The sequence below is a fragment of the Saccoglossus kowalevskii genome, chromosome 2 (assembly GCF_978046115.1).
Source record: "Saccoglossus kowalevskii chromosome 2, keSacKowa6.1, whole genome shotgun sequence".
In the NCBI taxonomy this organism is placed as follows: Eukaryota; Metazoa; Hemichordata; class Enteropneusta; family Harrimaniidae; genus Saccoglossus; species Saccoglossus kowalevskii.
In genome coordinates, this window is record NC_140642.1 from 11,724,970 (window position 1) to 11,742,947 (window position 17,978).

Genomic DNA, 17,978 nt, shown 5'->3' on the forward strand with positions numbered 1-17,978 from the left:
AAGGTGTAAACCTTCGGCACGAGTAGATTATCTATAGACAATTGTAAACGCACCTTCACCGATAGAAACTCAAATAAAAAACTTTTAAAATGTTGCTTACGATTTTTAGCTTTCCTCTTGCATATTATTTTTTTATTTCTTATGCTCAACACAATAACACCATAATGAATAAATTATGCACCAGTTGAATTCAACATGTCTTTCTTTGTTTTGAAATGATTATGTTGCTCAAAACACCAATCACGTGCACGTTACCTGTATTCTTTTTAAAAACATCCCAAAAAATGGTTAAAATTGTAAAAGGTTTACATGATTAGTCGAGTATTCACAGCAATTAATCTACAAAACAATGACATATGGACAACAAGGTTAAGATCAAGAAGTGATATCGGGTGTTTGTATAAGAGTATATCTTGCACTAACAGTAGTAACCGCCATATATTCGTAATTTGTCACCAGTTTATGATATCTGCCACAGCAGAAAAGCATATATATTAAGGCAAGCTGTTCTCCTGAAAAAACTTGACCTTCGAGCTTTGAGAACAAGAGTCTGACGTTTCCTATATTCTGTCATCATATCAAGTGCAAGTTCGAGCATATCGAATAAGCTTGGAAGTGTGTACACTTGAGAATTGAGAGAATTGAGAGAATTGAGAGTGTACAAAAGAGAATTGACGTTGTAAAAGTCATTTCCTGTCACATACTCACTCACTCACTCAGTCCTCATCTGGGCCGTCTGGCGCTTGAGGCGAAACAAGGAGTTTCCATCTGGCTCAGTCTGCCGCTATCCTGGGGGCAGTCTCAAGGGACAGTCTTGGCCGACCTCGGTTTCTCCTCCCTTGAGGCGTCCAATATAATGATCTTCTTTGGAGAGAAGATGATGGCATGCAGCACACATGTCCCAGCCATCTCCATTGTAGGATTCGGATGGTCTCCTTAATTGATGTTGTTGCTGTTCTTTCCCGGAGGTTTTCATTACAGATGGTGTTTGGCCAAAATATCCTAAGAATGCTACGTAGGCACTTATTTTGGAACACTTCTAACTTTCTTTCGATGGAGGTTTTCGTTGGTTTTCCAACACTCAGAGCCACATAGAAGGACGCTCAGGACATTGCTCTTGAAAATCTTGATCTTTGTGTGGATGCTAAGTCCAGTAAATCTCACGATAGATTTTAGCATAGCAAAGGTTTGCTTTGCTTTTCTGATTCTTGCATTAACCTCAACATCACAGTCACCATTTGCTGTCATCTTGCTGCCAAGATAGACAAGATAGCACGTCCTCTCTTTGGTTTCCATTCACAGTGATTGAGTTAGTCGTTGCAGTGTTGTTCCCCAGGACCTTCATCTTCTTTTTGTTTGACTGTTAGGCCGACAGTACTGGCTGTCTGGCTGAGGCTGTCATTCTTTTGCTGTGCATCTTGGCACTGATGTGAAAGTAATGCTATATCATCCGCATAATCCAAGTCTTCAAAGACTGAGGTGAGGGTCCATTGGATTCCTCTGCGCTTTCTTTTAGTGCTATACTGCATCACCCAGTCAATTGTCAGGGAGAACAGTAGAGTCGATAGAATGCATCCTTGTTTAACTCCGGTTTCTACCCTGAAAGATTTGGTCAGCTCATTGTTGTGGATGAGACAGCATTCAAAGTTCTTGTAAAGAGACTAGATCATGTTGACCAGCTTCTTTGGAATACTGTAGAGTCTCAGGGTCATCCCAAGTGAGTTGCGATGAAGTCTGTCAAACGCCTGCTTGAAATCTATAAATGTAATGTAGAGTGAGCTGTTCCATTCACTTGATTGCTCCAGTATTTGGCGCAGAACAAAGATCTGATCTATGCAGGACCTTGCTTTCCTGAAACCTGCTTGCTCTTCTCGTAGTATGGTGTCTACTGCTGCCTTAATACGTTGGAGAATGACGTGGCAGAAAATTTTGCTTGTGAGCGAGAGTAGGGTGATGCCTCTCCAATTGTTGCAGTCACCAAGGTTCCCTTTCTTGGGTAGTTTGATGATGATACCCGTTTTCCAGTCATCTCGTGCTGTCTCACTGTTCCATATGTCCTGAAGGAAGTTCTGGAGAATGTGAGGTGTATCTTTATCTTCCACCTTCTGCATTTCTGGACAAATGCCATCCTCTCCTGGGCCTTTCCATTTTTTAGTTTTCGGATGGCCTCTTTGACTTCCCCCACTGTTATTTCTCCCATGTTTATATCTAGGTTCTCTTCTGCTTCAGTGACACATACAGTCTAGTAAAATTGTTAACTTACAGTCAAATTCAAGGGTGTTCAATAAAATCTTCAATTCTTCAAGCAAGTCGTTTTCATATTTGCTGCGCGGACACAGTGACATAAAAGTGTGTGTTCATCATTGTTATGTATTGTCCTATCTGCATCCAGCAGTCGACCATAAGTTCTTTACCAGAAAAGAACAGGCGCCTGTGAATTTGTTCTCTTCACTTTTAATGCTCCAACGTATGTTAGGAGTTCAAAGGACCCTTACGTTCAAAAGTCTCCCCTGTATATTTTTTATATCTTAATTACTCACTAATTTATGACTCTTACATTCATATTTTAGCAGGAAGTTGTTTAACTTTATATTATCAACAGATACTGTTGGTGTTTCCTTATTTTTGCGAGACTCTATTTATTATTAATAACTCTTTTTCGTCGGAAACCCCGTTCTACTTCTTCAAACGTGCGAAAAAACGCGTCGATAATTGACTACTAGCCTGAGGAGTAAGAAAATGGCATCATGGGAAAACTTTAAATTTGTCTACCAGAAATCAATGGCCGTTCTGTTGCTGTTGAACCGTCCCGCGAATCTTCCACATAGATTGCTAATTTACATCACTGCGACTAAAAGGTGGGTAGTTATTGCATTCAATTTGTTAACAAACATGTACAAATACTAAATAATGGGAGGTGGGTGTTTCATGATTGTAATCGCTTCGTGGACAGTTGTCGCTGACGCTGGTTCCAGTGCCAGAGACAGAGTGCTCGTTTACTAGTGCAGTGATGTGATGGTGTGAGCTGCAGTCCGGGTGCTATGAATTGGGAGATACAATGTAATCAGCAATCATACTGCTAGCATATAAATTGTTCATGTTGCTTCTAAAATATGCCCGTACTATTCGAAAATATTGGGTATGTTCAGTGAAGTGAGTGACTCAGGCCGACAAACAGCTCGTCGCAGTTTAGTCGGTCGCCACTTATCCTGATCATCCGTGTCCTGATAGACAATCTGCATGCTGCTGTCTCCAGTGTTTTTGGAATTTTGGTAATGTGTTTTGAGAAATCTGATTTTGTAAAATATGCCTGTGCGTCGTACAGCTTCGAACACGAAAATTAGAAGCAGACTGGCAACGCAAGCCCCATCAAGTCATTCCATGTGTGCCTCCAATTGATCAAATGTACAATGATACGCATTATTAACTTGTCGAGATAAATTGATACACTGAAATACCCCTACCCAAAGGAGGGCAAGTATGTTTGAGTTACAAACTTTGAGTTACAAACAAGTCTTATCATAATTTAAAGGTCACTGTGACCTTATTCAAAATTATTTAATTTGTACCCCATACAAGTATATACTGAACATTACCATATGTTTTGTGTTGTTGATGTAACATTTTCTGTCTGCATTTAGTCAAGATCTAAAGAAAAAATATGTTTACTATGAATTTATTATTTTATTCTGTTTTAAAAAGAATGAGAACCTGTTTGTAAATGTTATATGATAAATTTAATTTAAGAAAAAACACAAACTGTACACACTTTATTCTTTTATCCAAGATTTGGTATGATCATATTTTTATAATTTATACTATTTTGAAGTAGTGTTTTTGAGTGAACTTAAAAAACATTTTTTAGAGAAATTTAGAAACAATACAGCAAAGGAAACACAGGCGTACACTACTGTACACTATTATGTAACACATATTTACAACAGCATAGTATACAAAACAGAAAATGTTGTATTTAAGTTAAACAACTCTCACATGTTGCGCATCTCCATGCCTGTCATAAAAGTGGTATCTCCCAACTGCCTGCGAAACATGTATCTAAACTCCAAAGGGGCCTTTGATCTGATTGAGTTTTGTCTAAACAATCATGTACATTTCATGATCGACCTGACCGTTTTTAATCGAAGGTTCTAACCGGAAAATCTGCACGTCTGTGTTTCCGTTACTGATTTATCTGCATTGACAATCCCTTTGCACAATGTTTGGTCCAGCATAGTGGTTACAAGTGTACGAACAGTCATATCTCTGCCATTTCTATGCCAATCTTCTCCAAACTGGGTATGATTAGTGTACTTATGGGTCCGGTGCTGACAACATATAGTGTGTGTGCTAATTTGCATATTTGTAAATTGTAATGCTTATGGATGAAGTCATATCTCTGGCATGGCTGATATTCTTCACACTTAGCATGATTAATGTAATTATTGATCCGGTGGTGACAATATATAGTGTGTGTGCTAATTTGCATATCTGAATATTATTTGCATATATTAATGTTTGTGGACAAAGTTGTATCTGGTGTTTCTATGTTGATCTTCTCCAAACTTGGTATGGTTAGTGTACTGTAAAATGACTAATTTTCACTGGGTTTAAATTTCACTGATTAACCATTTCGGGCATATTCAGTGGGTTTTAAATTCACGGTTTCGTCATTTAGATAATGTGTTCTATGCTAAATTTTACATATTCACTGTGTTTTAATTTAGCGCATTTTTCCAGTCAGCGAAATAAGCTAAATTAAAACCCAGTGAATAATTACCCCCTTTACAGTACTTATGGTTGTGGTTCTGACAACATATTGTGTGTGTGCTAATTTGCATACGTTTGCATATATTAATGCTTATAGACCAAATTGTGTCTGACATTTCTATGCTGACTTTTTCCAAACTGTATTGACTGTCACGCTTATTTTTAAAACTGTTGCTCTCAATTTACAAATTCTCTCCATTCACACTAAAGCTTTTCAGTGTTTAACTTTAATTGCAAGAACAAAGAGTTCAAAAATTTCTAGCAACTACATACAGATTTGTTCAGTGTAATCAACCAGATTTAAAAATAGCATACACTGCCTTATAGTCACTGTAATAGCAGTGTAAGGTACCCAAAGCTGTAACTGCTAGTGAATGATTCCAATTTTCCATGAACAGCTTGGGAATCAACCATCTCTGATGGTTTTCTTGTTTTATTTACATATTAAGACATTTGAACAAAGTGATTTATTGAACTTAACACACAAAATCACAATTACCTGTAAATAGCATTTTATCTATTTGGAAACTGTACATGTATAACTAACCGGATGCAACACATACATGTGCGGTCAGAAGGGATTTAAATTTTGAGCAGTCTGTATGAAAAGGGGGGGATGATTTTTAGCATCGCTGTCGACTTTGTCGAGCGGAGCTTATTATATGAGTGATTGTCCGTCTTCGTCCGTCCGTCATCCTTGTCAATGTTTTACTTTTTTGACTTCTTCTTGAAAACTACAAGCCTGAATGATTTGATACTTGGTGTATATGTACCTTGGGTAGATCTCTCTCAGATTTGTTCATTTTGTATTGATATCTTCAATTTTCTAATTTTGGTGAATATTTTTGCCATTTTTGGTAAAAAGTGATATTTTCGACTTCTTGTTAAAAACCACAAGTCCAATTGCTTTGATATTACATATGTAGGTACTACATGTGGACCTCTCTCAGATTTGTTCATTTTGTAATGATATCTTTAATTCTCTAATTTTGGTGAATATTTTTGTCATTTTTGGTAAAAAGTGATATTTTCGGCTTCTTGTTAAAAACCACAAGTCTAATTGCTTTGATATTACATATATAGGTACTACATGTGGACCACTCTCAAATTTGTTCATTTCATGATGACACTTCAATTCTCTAATTTTGATGAATATTTTTATCATTTTTAGTAAAAGTGATATTTTCGACTTCTTGTTAAAAACCACAATCATATATGGTGAAAAATGATATTGAATTCTTGTTGAAAACAAGTCCCATTGCATTGATACTATGCATATTGTTCATTTTCTAATGATATCTTCTGTTCTTTAATTGAAATGTGCATTGCTAACAGCGGAGCTATCTCAACCGAGAGGCTGCTTGTTAAAAACTTCTATCTGAAAAGGGGTTTAGTTTTCTCACTTACAAATGTATTACTACAGCTGCTAACAATATTGTATAATTTTATCTTACCACTTTGTTGTAAATTCATATTTTACCCCATTTATGCATTTTATCGTTTTTATCGGACTGCTATGTTTTTAGTCCCCGTTCGGACGAAGTCCGAAAACGGGGACTTATAATTCGGTCTCCGTCCGTGCGTCCGTGCGTCTGTGCGTCCGTGCATCCGTCCAGAGTCATATCTCAGAATCCCTTGGACCGATTCCGTTCATTCTTTGTATGTGCCTAGTACTTTATGTGGGACATATGCACATGCAGTGGTTTAGCGATTCGATTCAAAATGGCCGACTGGCAGCCATCTTGTTTTTTGAAAATGTTGTATTTTGGACATGCTTTGTCAGTTTTCATTCAAACTTGGTACATAGATTATACATGTTAGGATACATGTCCATGACGATTTATTTCACAATTGGATCAAAGATGGCCGACTGGCAGCCATCTTGTTTTTTGAAAATGTTGTATTTTAGACATGCTTTGTCAGTTTTCATCCAAATTTAGTACATAGATCATACATGTCATGATACATGTCCCTGGCCGTCCGTGAGTTCCTGAGTCTGTCCGTCCATCCGTCCGTCTGTCCGTCCGTCTGTCCGTCCATGTGTCCCTCTGTCCAGAGTCATATTTCAGAATCCTGGACTGGACTGATCCCGTTCATTCTTTGCATGTGCCTAGTACCTTATGTGGGGCATTTGCACATGCCGTGGTTTCGTGATTCGATTCAAAATGGGCGACTGGCAGCCATCTTGTTTTCTGAAAATGTTGTGTTTTGGACATGCTTTGTCAGTTATCATTCATTCAAACTTGGTACATAGATTATGCATATTAGGATACATGTCCATGTCGATTTATTTCGCAACGTGCTCTCAGTTTCATTCAAATTTCGCACATACATGTACTTTATACATGTTAGGATGTATGTCCATGACAATTTGTTTCAAAATCTGGTAAAGGATGGCCGATTGACAGCCATCTGACTTTTTGGCCTTACTACTATATTTCCACAATTTATGTACCATTTTCATTCGTATTTGGCACATACATCATACATATCAGTGTGTTTCATAATCAGATCAAAGATGGCCGAATAACGGCTGTTTTTATTTTTGGCCATATTACTACTAGACGGAACACGTGTTTTGATGTAAATAAACAATCTGTTGTATACGCCACTTGGAACTCAAGTTTCAAGGACACGCTCGCGACAACCCCTCCGCTTTAATATGACGAGCACAAAGAGAACTTTGAAAAATTTAACGGGGACTGTGTCATTTTCAATGACTTGTTTTTAATTGTAATTTTATCTATTATTTCATAGTCATTTTATTTTATACCCGATTTATGCATTTCTTTATTGTGTTCTCGTCATTTTTGCAGTGGATTGTTCAATTCTATGTTAAATTTTATATCTATATGCTGTGCATGAAAAACCATTTATGGATGTACTGTTTTAAATGAATAAATTACAAATTACAATTACAAATTTTGACCTCAAAACAAATTGATTTGTCCATGGTGTCAGCGATTATTTCCCCCAGCACATTCATCATCCCTATCCAACCACATCTGGTGCTACTGGTAACTTCACTGTCCCTTACATGTGTTTAACCATTACACAGCATAATTTTCAATACGCCACTATTAAACATCTGAACTCTGCCCCCCCCAACCCTAAAAAGCATGGGCAGTAGAAGCATTTTCAAACAAGAGCTGAAGAAAATGCTTCTCAGTGAGTGATATTTATCTATGTACATATAGAGCATATTCATTTTAAAAGTATGAAAATTTGAATACTCTTATTAAATAATTTTAATATCATTCATTCATTGTGATGATTGATTATACTATTTACTGGTTGATCTCATTTATTTAATTCATTACTTTTGTTTGTTTACTGTGACTTTTATGACGACTTAATTTTTTTATTTAATATTAAGGGCCATGGACTAGACTAGTCCAAATGGACTATTTCCTTGGTCCCCACCAGTATTATACAATTTTTGTATGAATAAATTCTTGTTCCAATTGTACCTTGATAACTAATCTTAATATTTAAGTAGTAGATATGCAGTAATCGTATGTCAACAAGCTATTCTGATATCTGCATTAGGAGCATATATATTGCATGTTTTATATTATATATTTACTTCTCAAGAAAGCTGGCACAAAATAAAATGTTGTAGTATATTTCTGTACGATTTAAATTAAGGTTTATTGTACATTTCTTTTTATTCACAGGATAAATGCAGTACACCAATTAACTAAGGAGTTGTAATGAAGACCGGATTGGTGGAAATTTGTCAGATCCTGAACCTTGCATACATGCAACCTGATGGAAGTTCAAAAGTATCCTATTTACATTCAAAAGTATACTCGTAATATCTTACAGTTGTGTAATAGAAGATTTCAATAAATGTCTACTAATATTAATTATAAATAAATGGAAGTTCAAAAGTATCCTATTTACATTCAAAAGTATACTCGTAATATCTTACAGTTGTGTAATAGAAGATTTCAATAAATGTCTACTAATATTAATTATAAATAAATGGAAGTTCAAAAGTATCCTATTTACATTCAAAAGTATACTCGTAATATCTTAGTTAGGTAATAGAAGATTTCAATAAATGTCTACTAATATTAATTATAAATAAATGGAAGTTCAAAAGTATCCTATTTACATTCAAAAGCAGTACTTTGCCACACTTTTTAGCACTTTGCCACTACTTTTCAGTACTTTGCCACTACTTTTCAGCACTTTGTCACAACTTTTCAGTACTTTGCCACAACTTGTCAGTACTTTGCCACACTTTTCAGTACTTTGCCACTACTTTTCAGCACTTTGCCACACTTTTCAGCACTTTGCCACTACTTTTCAGCACTTTGCCACTACTTTTCAGCACTTTGCCACAATTTTTCAGTACTTTGCCGCACTTTTCAGTACTTTGCCACTACTTTTCAGTACTTTGTCACACTTTTCAGCACTTTGCCACAAATTTGCCACTACTTTTCAGTACTTTGCCACACTTTTAAGCACGTTGCCACTACTTTGCCACAACTTTTCAGTACTTTGCTACACTTTTCAGCACTTTGCCAATACTTTTCAGCACTTTGCCACGACTTGCCAGTACTTTGCCTCAATTTTCAGTACTTTGCCACTACTTTGCCATAACTTTTCACTACTTTGCCACACTTTTCAGCACTTTGCCACTACTTTTCAGTACTTTGCCACTACTTTTCAGCACTTTTTCACACTTTTCAGTACTTTGCCACTACTTTGCCACAACTTTTCAGTACTTTGCCACACTTTTAGCACTTTTCCACTACTTTTCAGTACTTTGCCACAACTTTTCAGTACTTTGTCACACTTTTCAGTACTTTGCCACTACTTTGCCACAACTTTTCAGTACTTTGCCACACTTTTTAGCACTTTGCCACTACTTTTCAGTACTTTGCCACTACTTTTCAGTACTTTGCCACTACTTTTCAGCACTTTGTCACAACTTTTCAGTACTTTGCCACAACTTTTCAGTACTTTGCCACACTTTTCAGTACTTTGCCACTACTTTTCAGCACTTTGCCACACTTTTCAGCACTTTGCCACTACTTTTCAGCACTTTGCCACTACTTTTCAGCACTTTGCCACAATTTTTCAGTACTTTGCCGCACTTTTCAGTACTTTGCCACTACTTTTCAGTACTTTGTCACACTTTTCAGCACTTTGCCACAAATTTGCCACTACTTTTCAGTACTTTGTCACACTTTTCAGCACTTTGCCACAAATTTGCCACTACTTTTCAGTACTTTGCCACAACTTTTCAGTACTTTGCCGCACTTTTCAGTACTTTGCCACTACTTTTCAGTACTTTGTCACACTTTTCAGCACTTTGCCACAAAATTGCCACTACTTTTCAGTACTTTGCCACACTTTTAAGCACGTTGCCACTACTTTGTCACAACTTTTCAGTACTTTGCCACAACTTTTCAGTACTTTGCCACACTTTTCAGTACTTTGCCACTACTTTTCAGCACTTTGCCACACTTTTCAGCACTTTGTCACTACTTTTCAGCACTTTGCCACTACTTTTCAGCACTTTGCCACAACTTTTCAGTACTTTGCCGCACTTTTCAGTACTTTGCCACTATATTTCAGTACTTTGTCACACTTTTCAGCACTTTGCCACAAATTTGCCACTACTTTTCAGTACTTTGCCACACTTTTAAGCACGTTGCCACTACTTTGCCACAACTTTTCAGTACTTTGCTACACTTTTCAGCACTTTGCCAATACTTTTCAGCACTTTGCCACGACTTGCCAGTAATTTGCCTCAATTTTCAGTACTTTGCCACTACTTTGCCATAACTTTTCACTACTTTGCCACACTTTTCAGCACTTTGTCACTACTTTTCAGTACTTTGCCACTACTTTTCAGCACTTTGTCACACTTTTCATTACTTTGCCACAAATTTGCCACTACTTTTCAGTACTTTGCCACACTTTTAAGCACGTTGCCACTACTTTGTCACAACTTTTCAGTACTTTGCCACAACTTTTCAGTACTTTGCCACACTTTTCAGTACTTTGCCACTACTTTTCAGCACTTTGCCACACTTTTCAGCACTTTGTCACTACTTTTCAGCACTTTGCCACTACTTTTCAGCACTTTGCCACAACTTTTCAGTACTTTGCCGCACTTTTCAGTACTTTGCCACTACTTTTCAGTACTTTGTCACACTTTTCAGCACTTTGCCACAAATTTGCCACTACTTTTCAGTACTTTGCCACACTTTTAAGCACGTTGCCACTACTTTGCCACAACTTTTCAGTACTTTGCTACACTTTTCAGCACTTTGCCAATACTTTTCAGCACTTTGCCACGACTTGCCAGTAATTTGCCTCAATTTTCAGTACTTTGCCACTACTTTGCCATAACTTTTCACTACTTTGCCACACTTTTCAGCACTTTGCCACTACTTTTCAGTACTTTGCCACTACTTTTCAGCACTTTTTCACACTTTTCAGTACTTTGCCACTACTTTGCCACAACTTTTCAGTACTTTGCCACACTTTTAGCACTTTTCCACTACTTTTCAGTACTTTGCCACAACTTTTCAGTACTTTGTCACACTTTTCAGTACTTTGCCACTACTTTGCCACAACTTTTCAGTACTTTGCCACACTTTTTAGCACTTTGCCACTACTTTTCAGTACTTTGCCACTACTTTTCAGTACTTTGCCACTACTTTTCAGCACTTTGTCACAACTTTTCAGTACTTTGCCACAACTTTTCAGTACTTTGCCACACTTTTCAGTACTTTGCCACTACTTTTCAGCACTTTGCCACACTTTTCAGCACTTTGCCACTACTTTTCAGCACTTTGCCACTACTTTTCAGCACTTTGCCACAATTTTTCAGTACTTTGCCGCACTTTTCAGTACTTTGCCACTACTTTTCAGTACTTTGTCACACTTTTCAGCACTTTGCCACAAGTTTGCCACTACTTTTCAGTACTTTGTCACACTTTTCAGCACTTTGCCACAAATTTGCCACTACTTTTCAGTACTTTGCCACAACTTTTCAGTACTTTGCCGCACTTTTCAGTACTTTGCCACTACTTTTCAGTACTTTGTCACACTTTTCAGCACTTTGCCACAAAATTGCCACTACTTTTCAGTACTTTGCCACACTTTTAAGCACGTTGCCACTACTTTGTCACAACTTTTCAGTACTTTGCCACAACTTTTCAGTACTTTGCCACACTTTTCAGTACTTTGCCACTACTTTTCAGCACTTTGCCACACTTTTCAGCACTTTGTCACTACTTTTCAGCACTTTGCCACTACTTTTCAGCACTTTGCCACAACTTTTCAGTACTTTGCCGCACTTTTCAGTACTTTGCCACTATATTTCAGTACTTTGTCACACTTTTCAGCACTTTGCCACAAATTTGCCACTACTTTTCAGTACTTTGCCACACTTTTAAGCACGTTGCCACTACTTTGCCACAACTTTTCAGTACTTTGCTACACTTTTCAGCACTTTGCCAATACTTTTCAGCACTTTGCCACGACTTGCCAGTAATTTGCCTCAATTTTCAGTACTTTGCCACTACTTTGCCATAACTTTTCACTACTTTGCCACACTTTTCAGCACTTTGTCACTACTTTTCAGTACTTTGCCACTACTTTTCAGCACTTTGTCACACTTTTCATTACTTTGCCACAAATTTGCCACTACTTTTCAGTACTTTGCCACACTTTTAAGCACGTTGCCACTACTTTGTCACAACTTTTCAGTACTTTGCCACAACTTTTCAGTACTTTGCCACACTTTTCAGTACTTTGCCACTACTTTTCAGCACTTTGCCACACTTTTCAGCACTTTGTCACTACTTTTCAGCACTTTGCCACTACTTTTCAGCACTTTGCCACAACTTTTCAGTACTTTGCCGCACTTTTCAGTACTTTGCCACTACTTTTCAGTACTTTGTCACACTTTTCAGCACTTTGCCACAAATTTGCCACTACTTTTCAGTACTTTGCCACACTTTTAAGCACGTTGCCACTACTTTGCCACAACTTTTCAGTACTTTGCTACACTTTTCAGCACTTTGCCAATACTTTTCAGCACTTTGCCACGACTTGCCAGTAATTTGCCTCAATTTTCAGTACTTTGCCACTACTTTGCCATAACTTTTCACTACTTTGCCACACTTTTCAGCACTTTGTCACTACTTTTCAGTACTTTGCCACTACTTTTCAGCACTTTTTCACACTTTTCAGTACTTTGCCACTACTTTGCCACAACTTTTCAGTACTTTGCCACACTTTTAGCACTTTTCCACTACTTTTCAGTACTTTGCCACAACTTTTCAGTACTTTGTCACACTTTTCAGTACTTTGCCACTACTTTGCCACAACTTTTCAGTACTTTGCCACACTTTTTAGCACTTTGCCACTACTTTTCAGTACTTTGCCACTACTTTTCAGTACTTTGCCACTACTTTTCAGCACTTTGTCACAACTTTTCAGTACTTTTCCACAACTTTTCAGTACTTTGCCACACTTTTCAGTACTTTGCCACTACTTTTCAGCACTTTGCCACACTTTTCAGCACTTTGCCACTACTTTTCAGCACTTTGCCACTACTTTTCAGCACTTTGCCATAACTTTTCAGTACTTTGCCGCACTTTTCAGTACTTTGCCACTACTTTTCAGTACTTTGCCACACTTTTAAGCACGTTGCCACTACTTTGCCACAACTTTTCAGTACTTTGCTACACTTTTCAGCACTTTGCCAATACTTTTCAGCACTTTGCCACGACTTGCCAGTACTTTGCCTCAATTTTCAGTACTTTGCCACTACTTTGCCATAACTTTTCACTACTTTGCCACACTTTTCAGCACTTTGCATCTACTTTTCAGTACTTTGCCACTACTTTTCAGCACTTTTTCACACTTTTCAGTACTTTGCCACTACTTTGCCACAACTTTTCAGTACTTTGCCACACTTTTAGCACTTTTCCACTACTTTTCAGTACTTTGCCACAACTTTTCAGTACTTTGTCACACTTTTCAGTACTTTGCCACTACTTTGCCACAACTTTTCAGTACTTTGTCACACTTTTTAGCACTTTGCCACTACTTTTCAGTACTTTGCCACTACTTTTCAGCACTTTGCCACAACTTTTCAGTACTTTGCCTCACTTTTCAGTACTTTGCCACACTTTTCAGCACTTTGTCACACTTTTCAGTACTTTGCCACTACTTTGCCACAACTGTTCAGTACTTTGCCACACTTTTTAGCACTTTGCCACTACTTTTCAGTACTTTGCCACTACTTTTCAGCACTTTGCCACAACTGTCCAGTACTTTCCACACTTTTCAGTACTTTGCCACTACTTTTCAGTACTTTGCCACACTTTTCAGCACTTTGCCACTACTTTTCAGTACTTTACCACTACTTTTCCTCACTTTGCCACACTTTTCAGTACTTTGCCACTACTTTGCCACTACTTTTCAGTACTTTACCACTACTTTTCCTCACTTTGCCACACTTTCAGCACTTTGCCACTACTTTTCAGCAATTTGCCACAACTTTTCAGTACTTTGTCACACTTTTCATCACTTTGCCACTACTTTTCAGTACTTTGCCACACTTTTCAGTACTTTGCCACTACTTTGCCACTACTTTTCAGTACTTTGCCACACTTTTCAGCACTTTGCCACAAGTTTTCAGTACTTTGCCACACTTTTCAGTACTTTGCCACTACTTTGCCACTACTTTTCAGCACTTTGCCACACTTTTCAGCACTTTGCCACTACTTTTCAGTACTTTGCCACTACTTTGCCACTACTTTTCAGTACTTTGCCACACATTTCAGTACTTTGCCACTACTTTGCCACAACTTTTCAGTACTTTGCTACTCTTTTCAGCACTATGCCAATACTTTTCAGATCTTTGCCACAGCTTTCCAGTACTTTGCCACACTTTTCAGTACTTTGCCACAACTTTTCAGTACTTTGCCACACTTTTCAGCACTTTGCCACTACTTTTCACTACTTTGCCACTACTTTTCAGCACTTTGTCACACTTTTCATTACTTTGCCACTACTTTGCCACAATTTTTCAGTACTTTGCCACACTTTTCAGCACTTTGCCACTACTTTTCAGCACTTTGCCACTACTTTTCAGCACTTTGCCACACTTTTCAGCACTTTGCCACTACTTTTCAGTACTTTGCCACTACTTTTCAGCACTTTGCCACAACTTTTCACTACTTTGCCACACTTTTCAGTACTTTGCTACTACTTTACCACTACTTTTCTGCACTTTGCCACACTTTTCAGCACTTTGGCACTACTTTTCAGTACTTTGTCACTACTTTTCATTACTTAGCCACTACTTTTCAGCACTTTGCCACAACTTTTCAGTACTTTGCCACACTTTTCAGTACTTTGCCACTACTTTGCCACTACTTTTTAGTACTTTGCCACAACGTTTCAGTACTTTGCCACACTTTTCAGTACTTTGCTACTACTTTGCCACACTTTTCAGCACTTTGCCACTACTTTTCAGTACTTTGCCACTACTTTTCAGCACTTTTTCACACTTTTCAGTACTTTGCCACTACTTTGCCACAACTTTTCAGTACTTTGCCACACTTTTAGCACTTTTCCACTACTTTTCAGTACTTTGCCACAACTTTTCAGTACTTTGTCACACTTTTCAGTACTTTGCCACTACTTTGCCACAACTTTTCAGTACTTTGCCACACTTTTTAGCACTTTGCCACTACTTTTCAGTACTTTGCCACTACTTTTCAGTACTTTGCCACTACTTTTCAGCACTTTGTCACAACTTTTCAGTACTTTTCCACAACTTTTCAGTACTTTGCCACACTTTTCAGTACTTTGCCACTACTTTTCAGCACTTTGCCACACTTTTCAGCACTTTGCCACTACTTTTCAGCACTTTGCCACTACTTTTCAGCACTTTGCCATAACTTTTCAGTACTTTGCCGCACTTTTCAGTACTTTGCCACTACTTTTCAGTACTTTGCCACACTTTTAAGCACGTTGCCACTACTTTGCCACAACTTTTCAGTACTTTGCTACACTTTTCAGCACTTTGCCAATACTTTTCAGCACTTTGCCACGACTTGCCAGTACTTTGCCTCAATTTTCAGTACTTTGCCACTACTTTGCCACAACTTTTCAGTACTTTGTCACACTTTTTAGCACTTTGCCACTACTTTTCAGTACTTTGCCACTACTTTTCAGCACTTTGCCACAACTTTTCAGTACTTTGCCTCACTTTTCAGTACTTTGCCACACTTTTCAGCACTTTGTCACACTTTTCAGTACTTTGCCACTACTTTGCCACAACTGTTCAGTACTTTGCCACACTTTTTAGCACTTTGCCACTACTTTTCAGTACTTTGCCACTACTTTTCAGCACTTTGCCACAACTGTCCAGTACTTTCCACACTTTTCAGTACTTTGCCACTACTTTTCAGTACTTTGCCACACTTTTCAGCACTTTGCCACTACTTTTCAGTACTTTACCACTACTTTTCCTCACTTTGCCACACTTTCAGTGCTTTGCCACAACGTTTATGTACTTTGCCACACTTTCAGCACTTTGCCACTACTTTTCAGCAATTTGCCACAACTTTTCAGTACTTTGTCACACTTTTCATCACTTTGCCACTACTTTTCAGTACTTTGCCACACTTTTCAGTACTTTGCCACTACTTTGCCACTACTTTTCAGTACTTTGCCACACTTTTCAGCACTTTGCCACAAGTTTTCAGTACTTTGCCACACTTTTCAGTACTTTGCCACTACTTTGCCACTACTTTTCAGCACTTTGCCACACTTTTCAGCACTTTGCCACTACTTTTCAGTACTTTGCCACTACTTTGCCACTACTTTTCAGTACTTTGCCACACATTTCAGTACTTTGCCACTACTTTGCCACAACTTTTCAGTACTTTGCTACTCTTTTCAGCACTATGCCAATACTTTTCAGATCTTTGCCACAGCTTTCCAGTACTTTGCCACACTTTTCAGTACTTTGCCACAACTTTTCAGTACTTTGCCACACTTTTCAGCACTTTGCCACTACTTTTCACTACTTTGCCACTACTTTTCAGCACTTTGTCACACTTTTCATTACTTTGCCACTACTTTGCCACAATTTTTCAGTACTTTGCCACACTTTTCAGCACTTTGCCACTACTTTTCAGCACTTTGCCACTACTTTTCAGCACTTTGCCACACTTTTCAGCACTTTGCCACTACTTTTCAGTACTTTGCCACTACTTTTCAGCACTTTGCCACAACTTTTCACTACTTTGCCACACTTTTCAGTACTTTGCTACTACTTTACCACTACTTTTCTGCACTTTGCCACACTTTTCAGCACTTTGGCACTACTTTTCAGTACTTTGTCACTACTTTTCATTACTTAGCCACTACTTTTCAGCACTTTGCCACAACTTTTCAGTACTTTGCCACACTTTTCAGTACTTTGCCACTACTTTGCCACTACTTTTTAGTACTTTGCCACAACGTTTCAGTACTTTGCCACACTTTTCAGTACTTTGCTACTACTTTGCCACAACTTTTCAGTACTTTGCCACACTTTTCAGCACTTTGCCTCTACTTTTCACTACTTTGTGAGTGAATTGTATACCTTCTCTAATTAAAGCATAACTAGATACTCACTGCTTGTAATTGTAATGAATTAATTTTAATATTTTATTTTAATTTCAGAAGTAAAGCAAATTCAATATCTGAGACGTATATCGTACACGTATTCACTACGCCTAGGCTACCAAATCTATAGGAACAAGTTATAAGTCATGCCATAGTATGTTTACAGGTGAGTGAATTGTATACCTTCTCTAATTATAGCATAACTAGATACTCACTGCTTGTAATATTGGAATTGTAATGAATTAATTTTAATATTTTATTTTAATTTCAGAAGTAAAGCAAATTCAATATCTGAGACGTATATCGTACACATATTCACTACGCCTAGGCTACCAAATCTACAGGAACAAGTTATAAGTCATGCCACAGTATGTTTACAGGTGAGTGAATTGTATACCTTCTCTAATTATAGCATAACAAGATACTCTCTGCTTGTAATATATTGTAATGAATTAATTTTAATATTTTATTTTAATTTCAGAAGTAAAGCAAATTCAATATCTGAGACGTATATCGTACACATATTCACTACGCCTAGGCTACCAAAT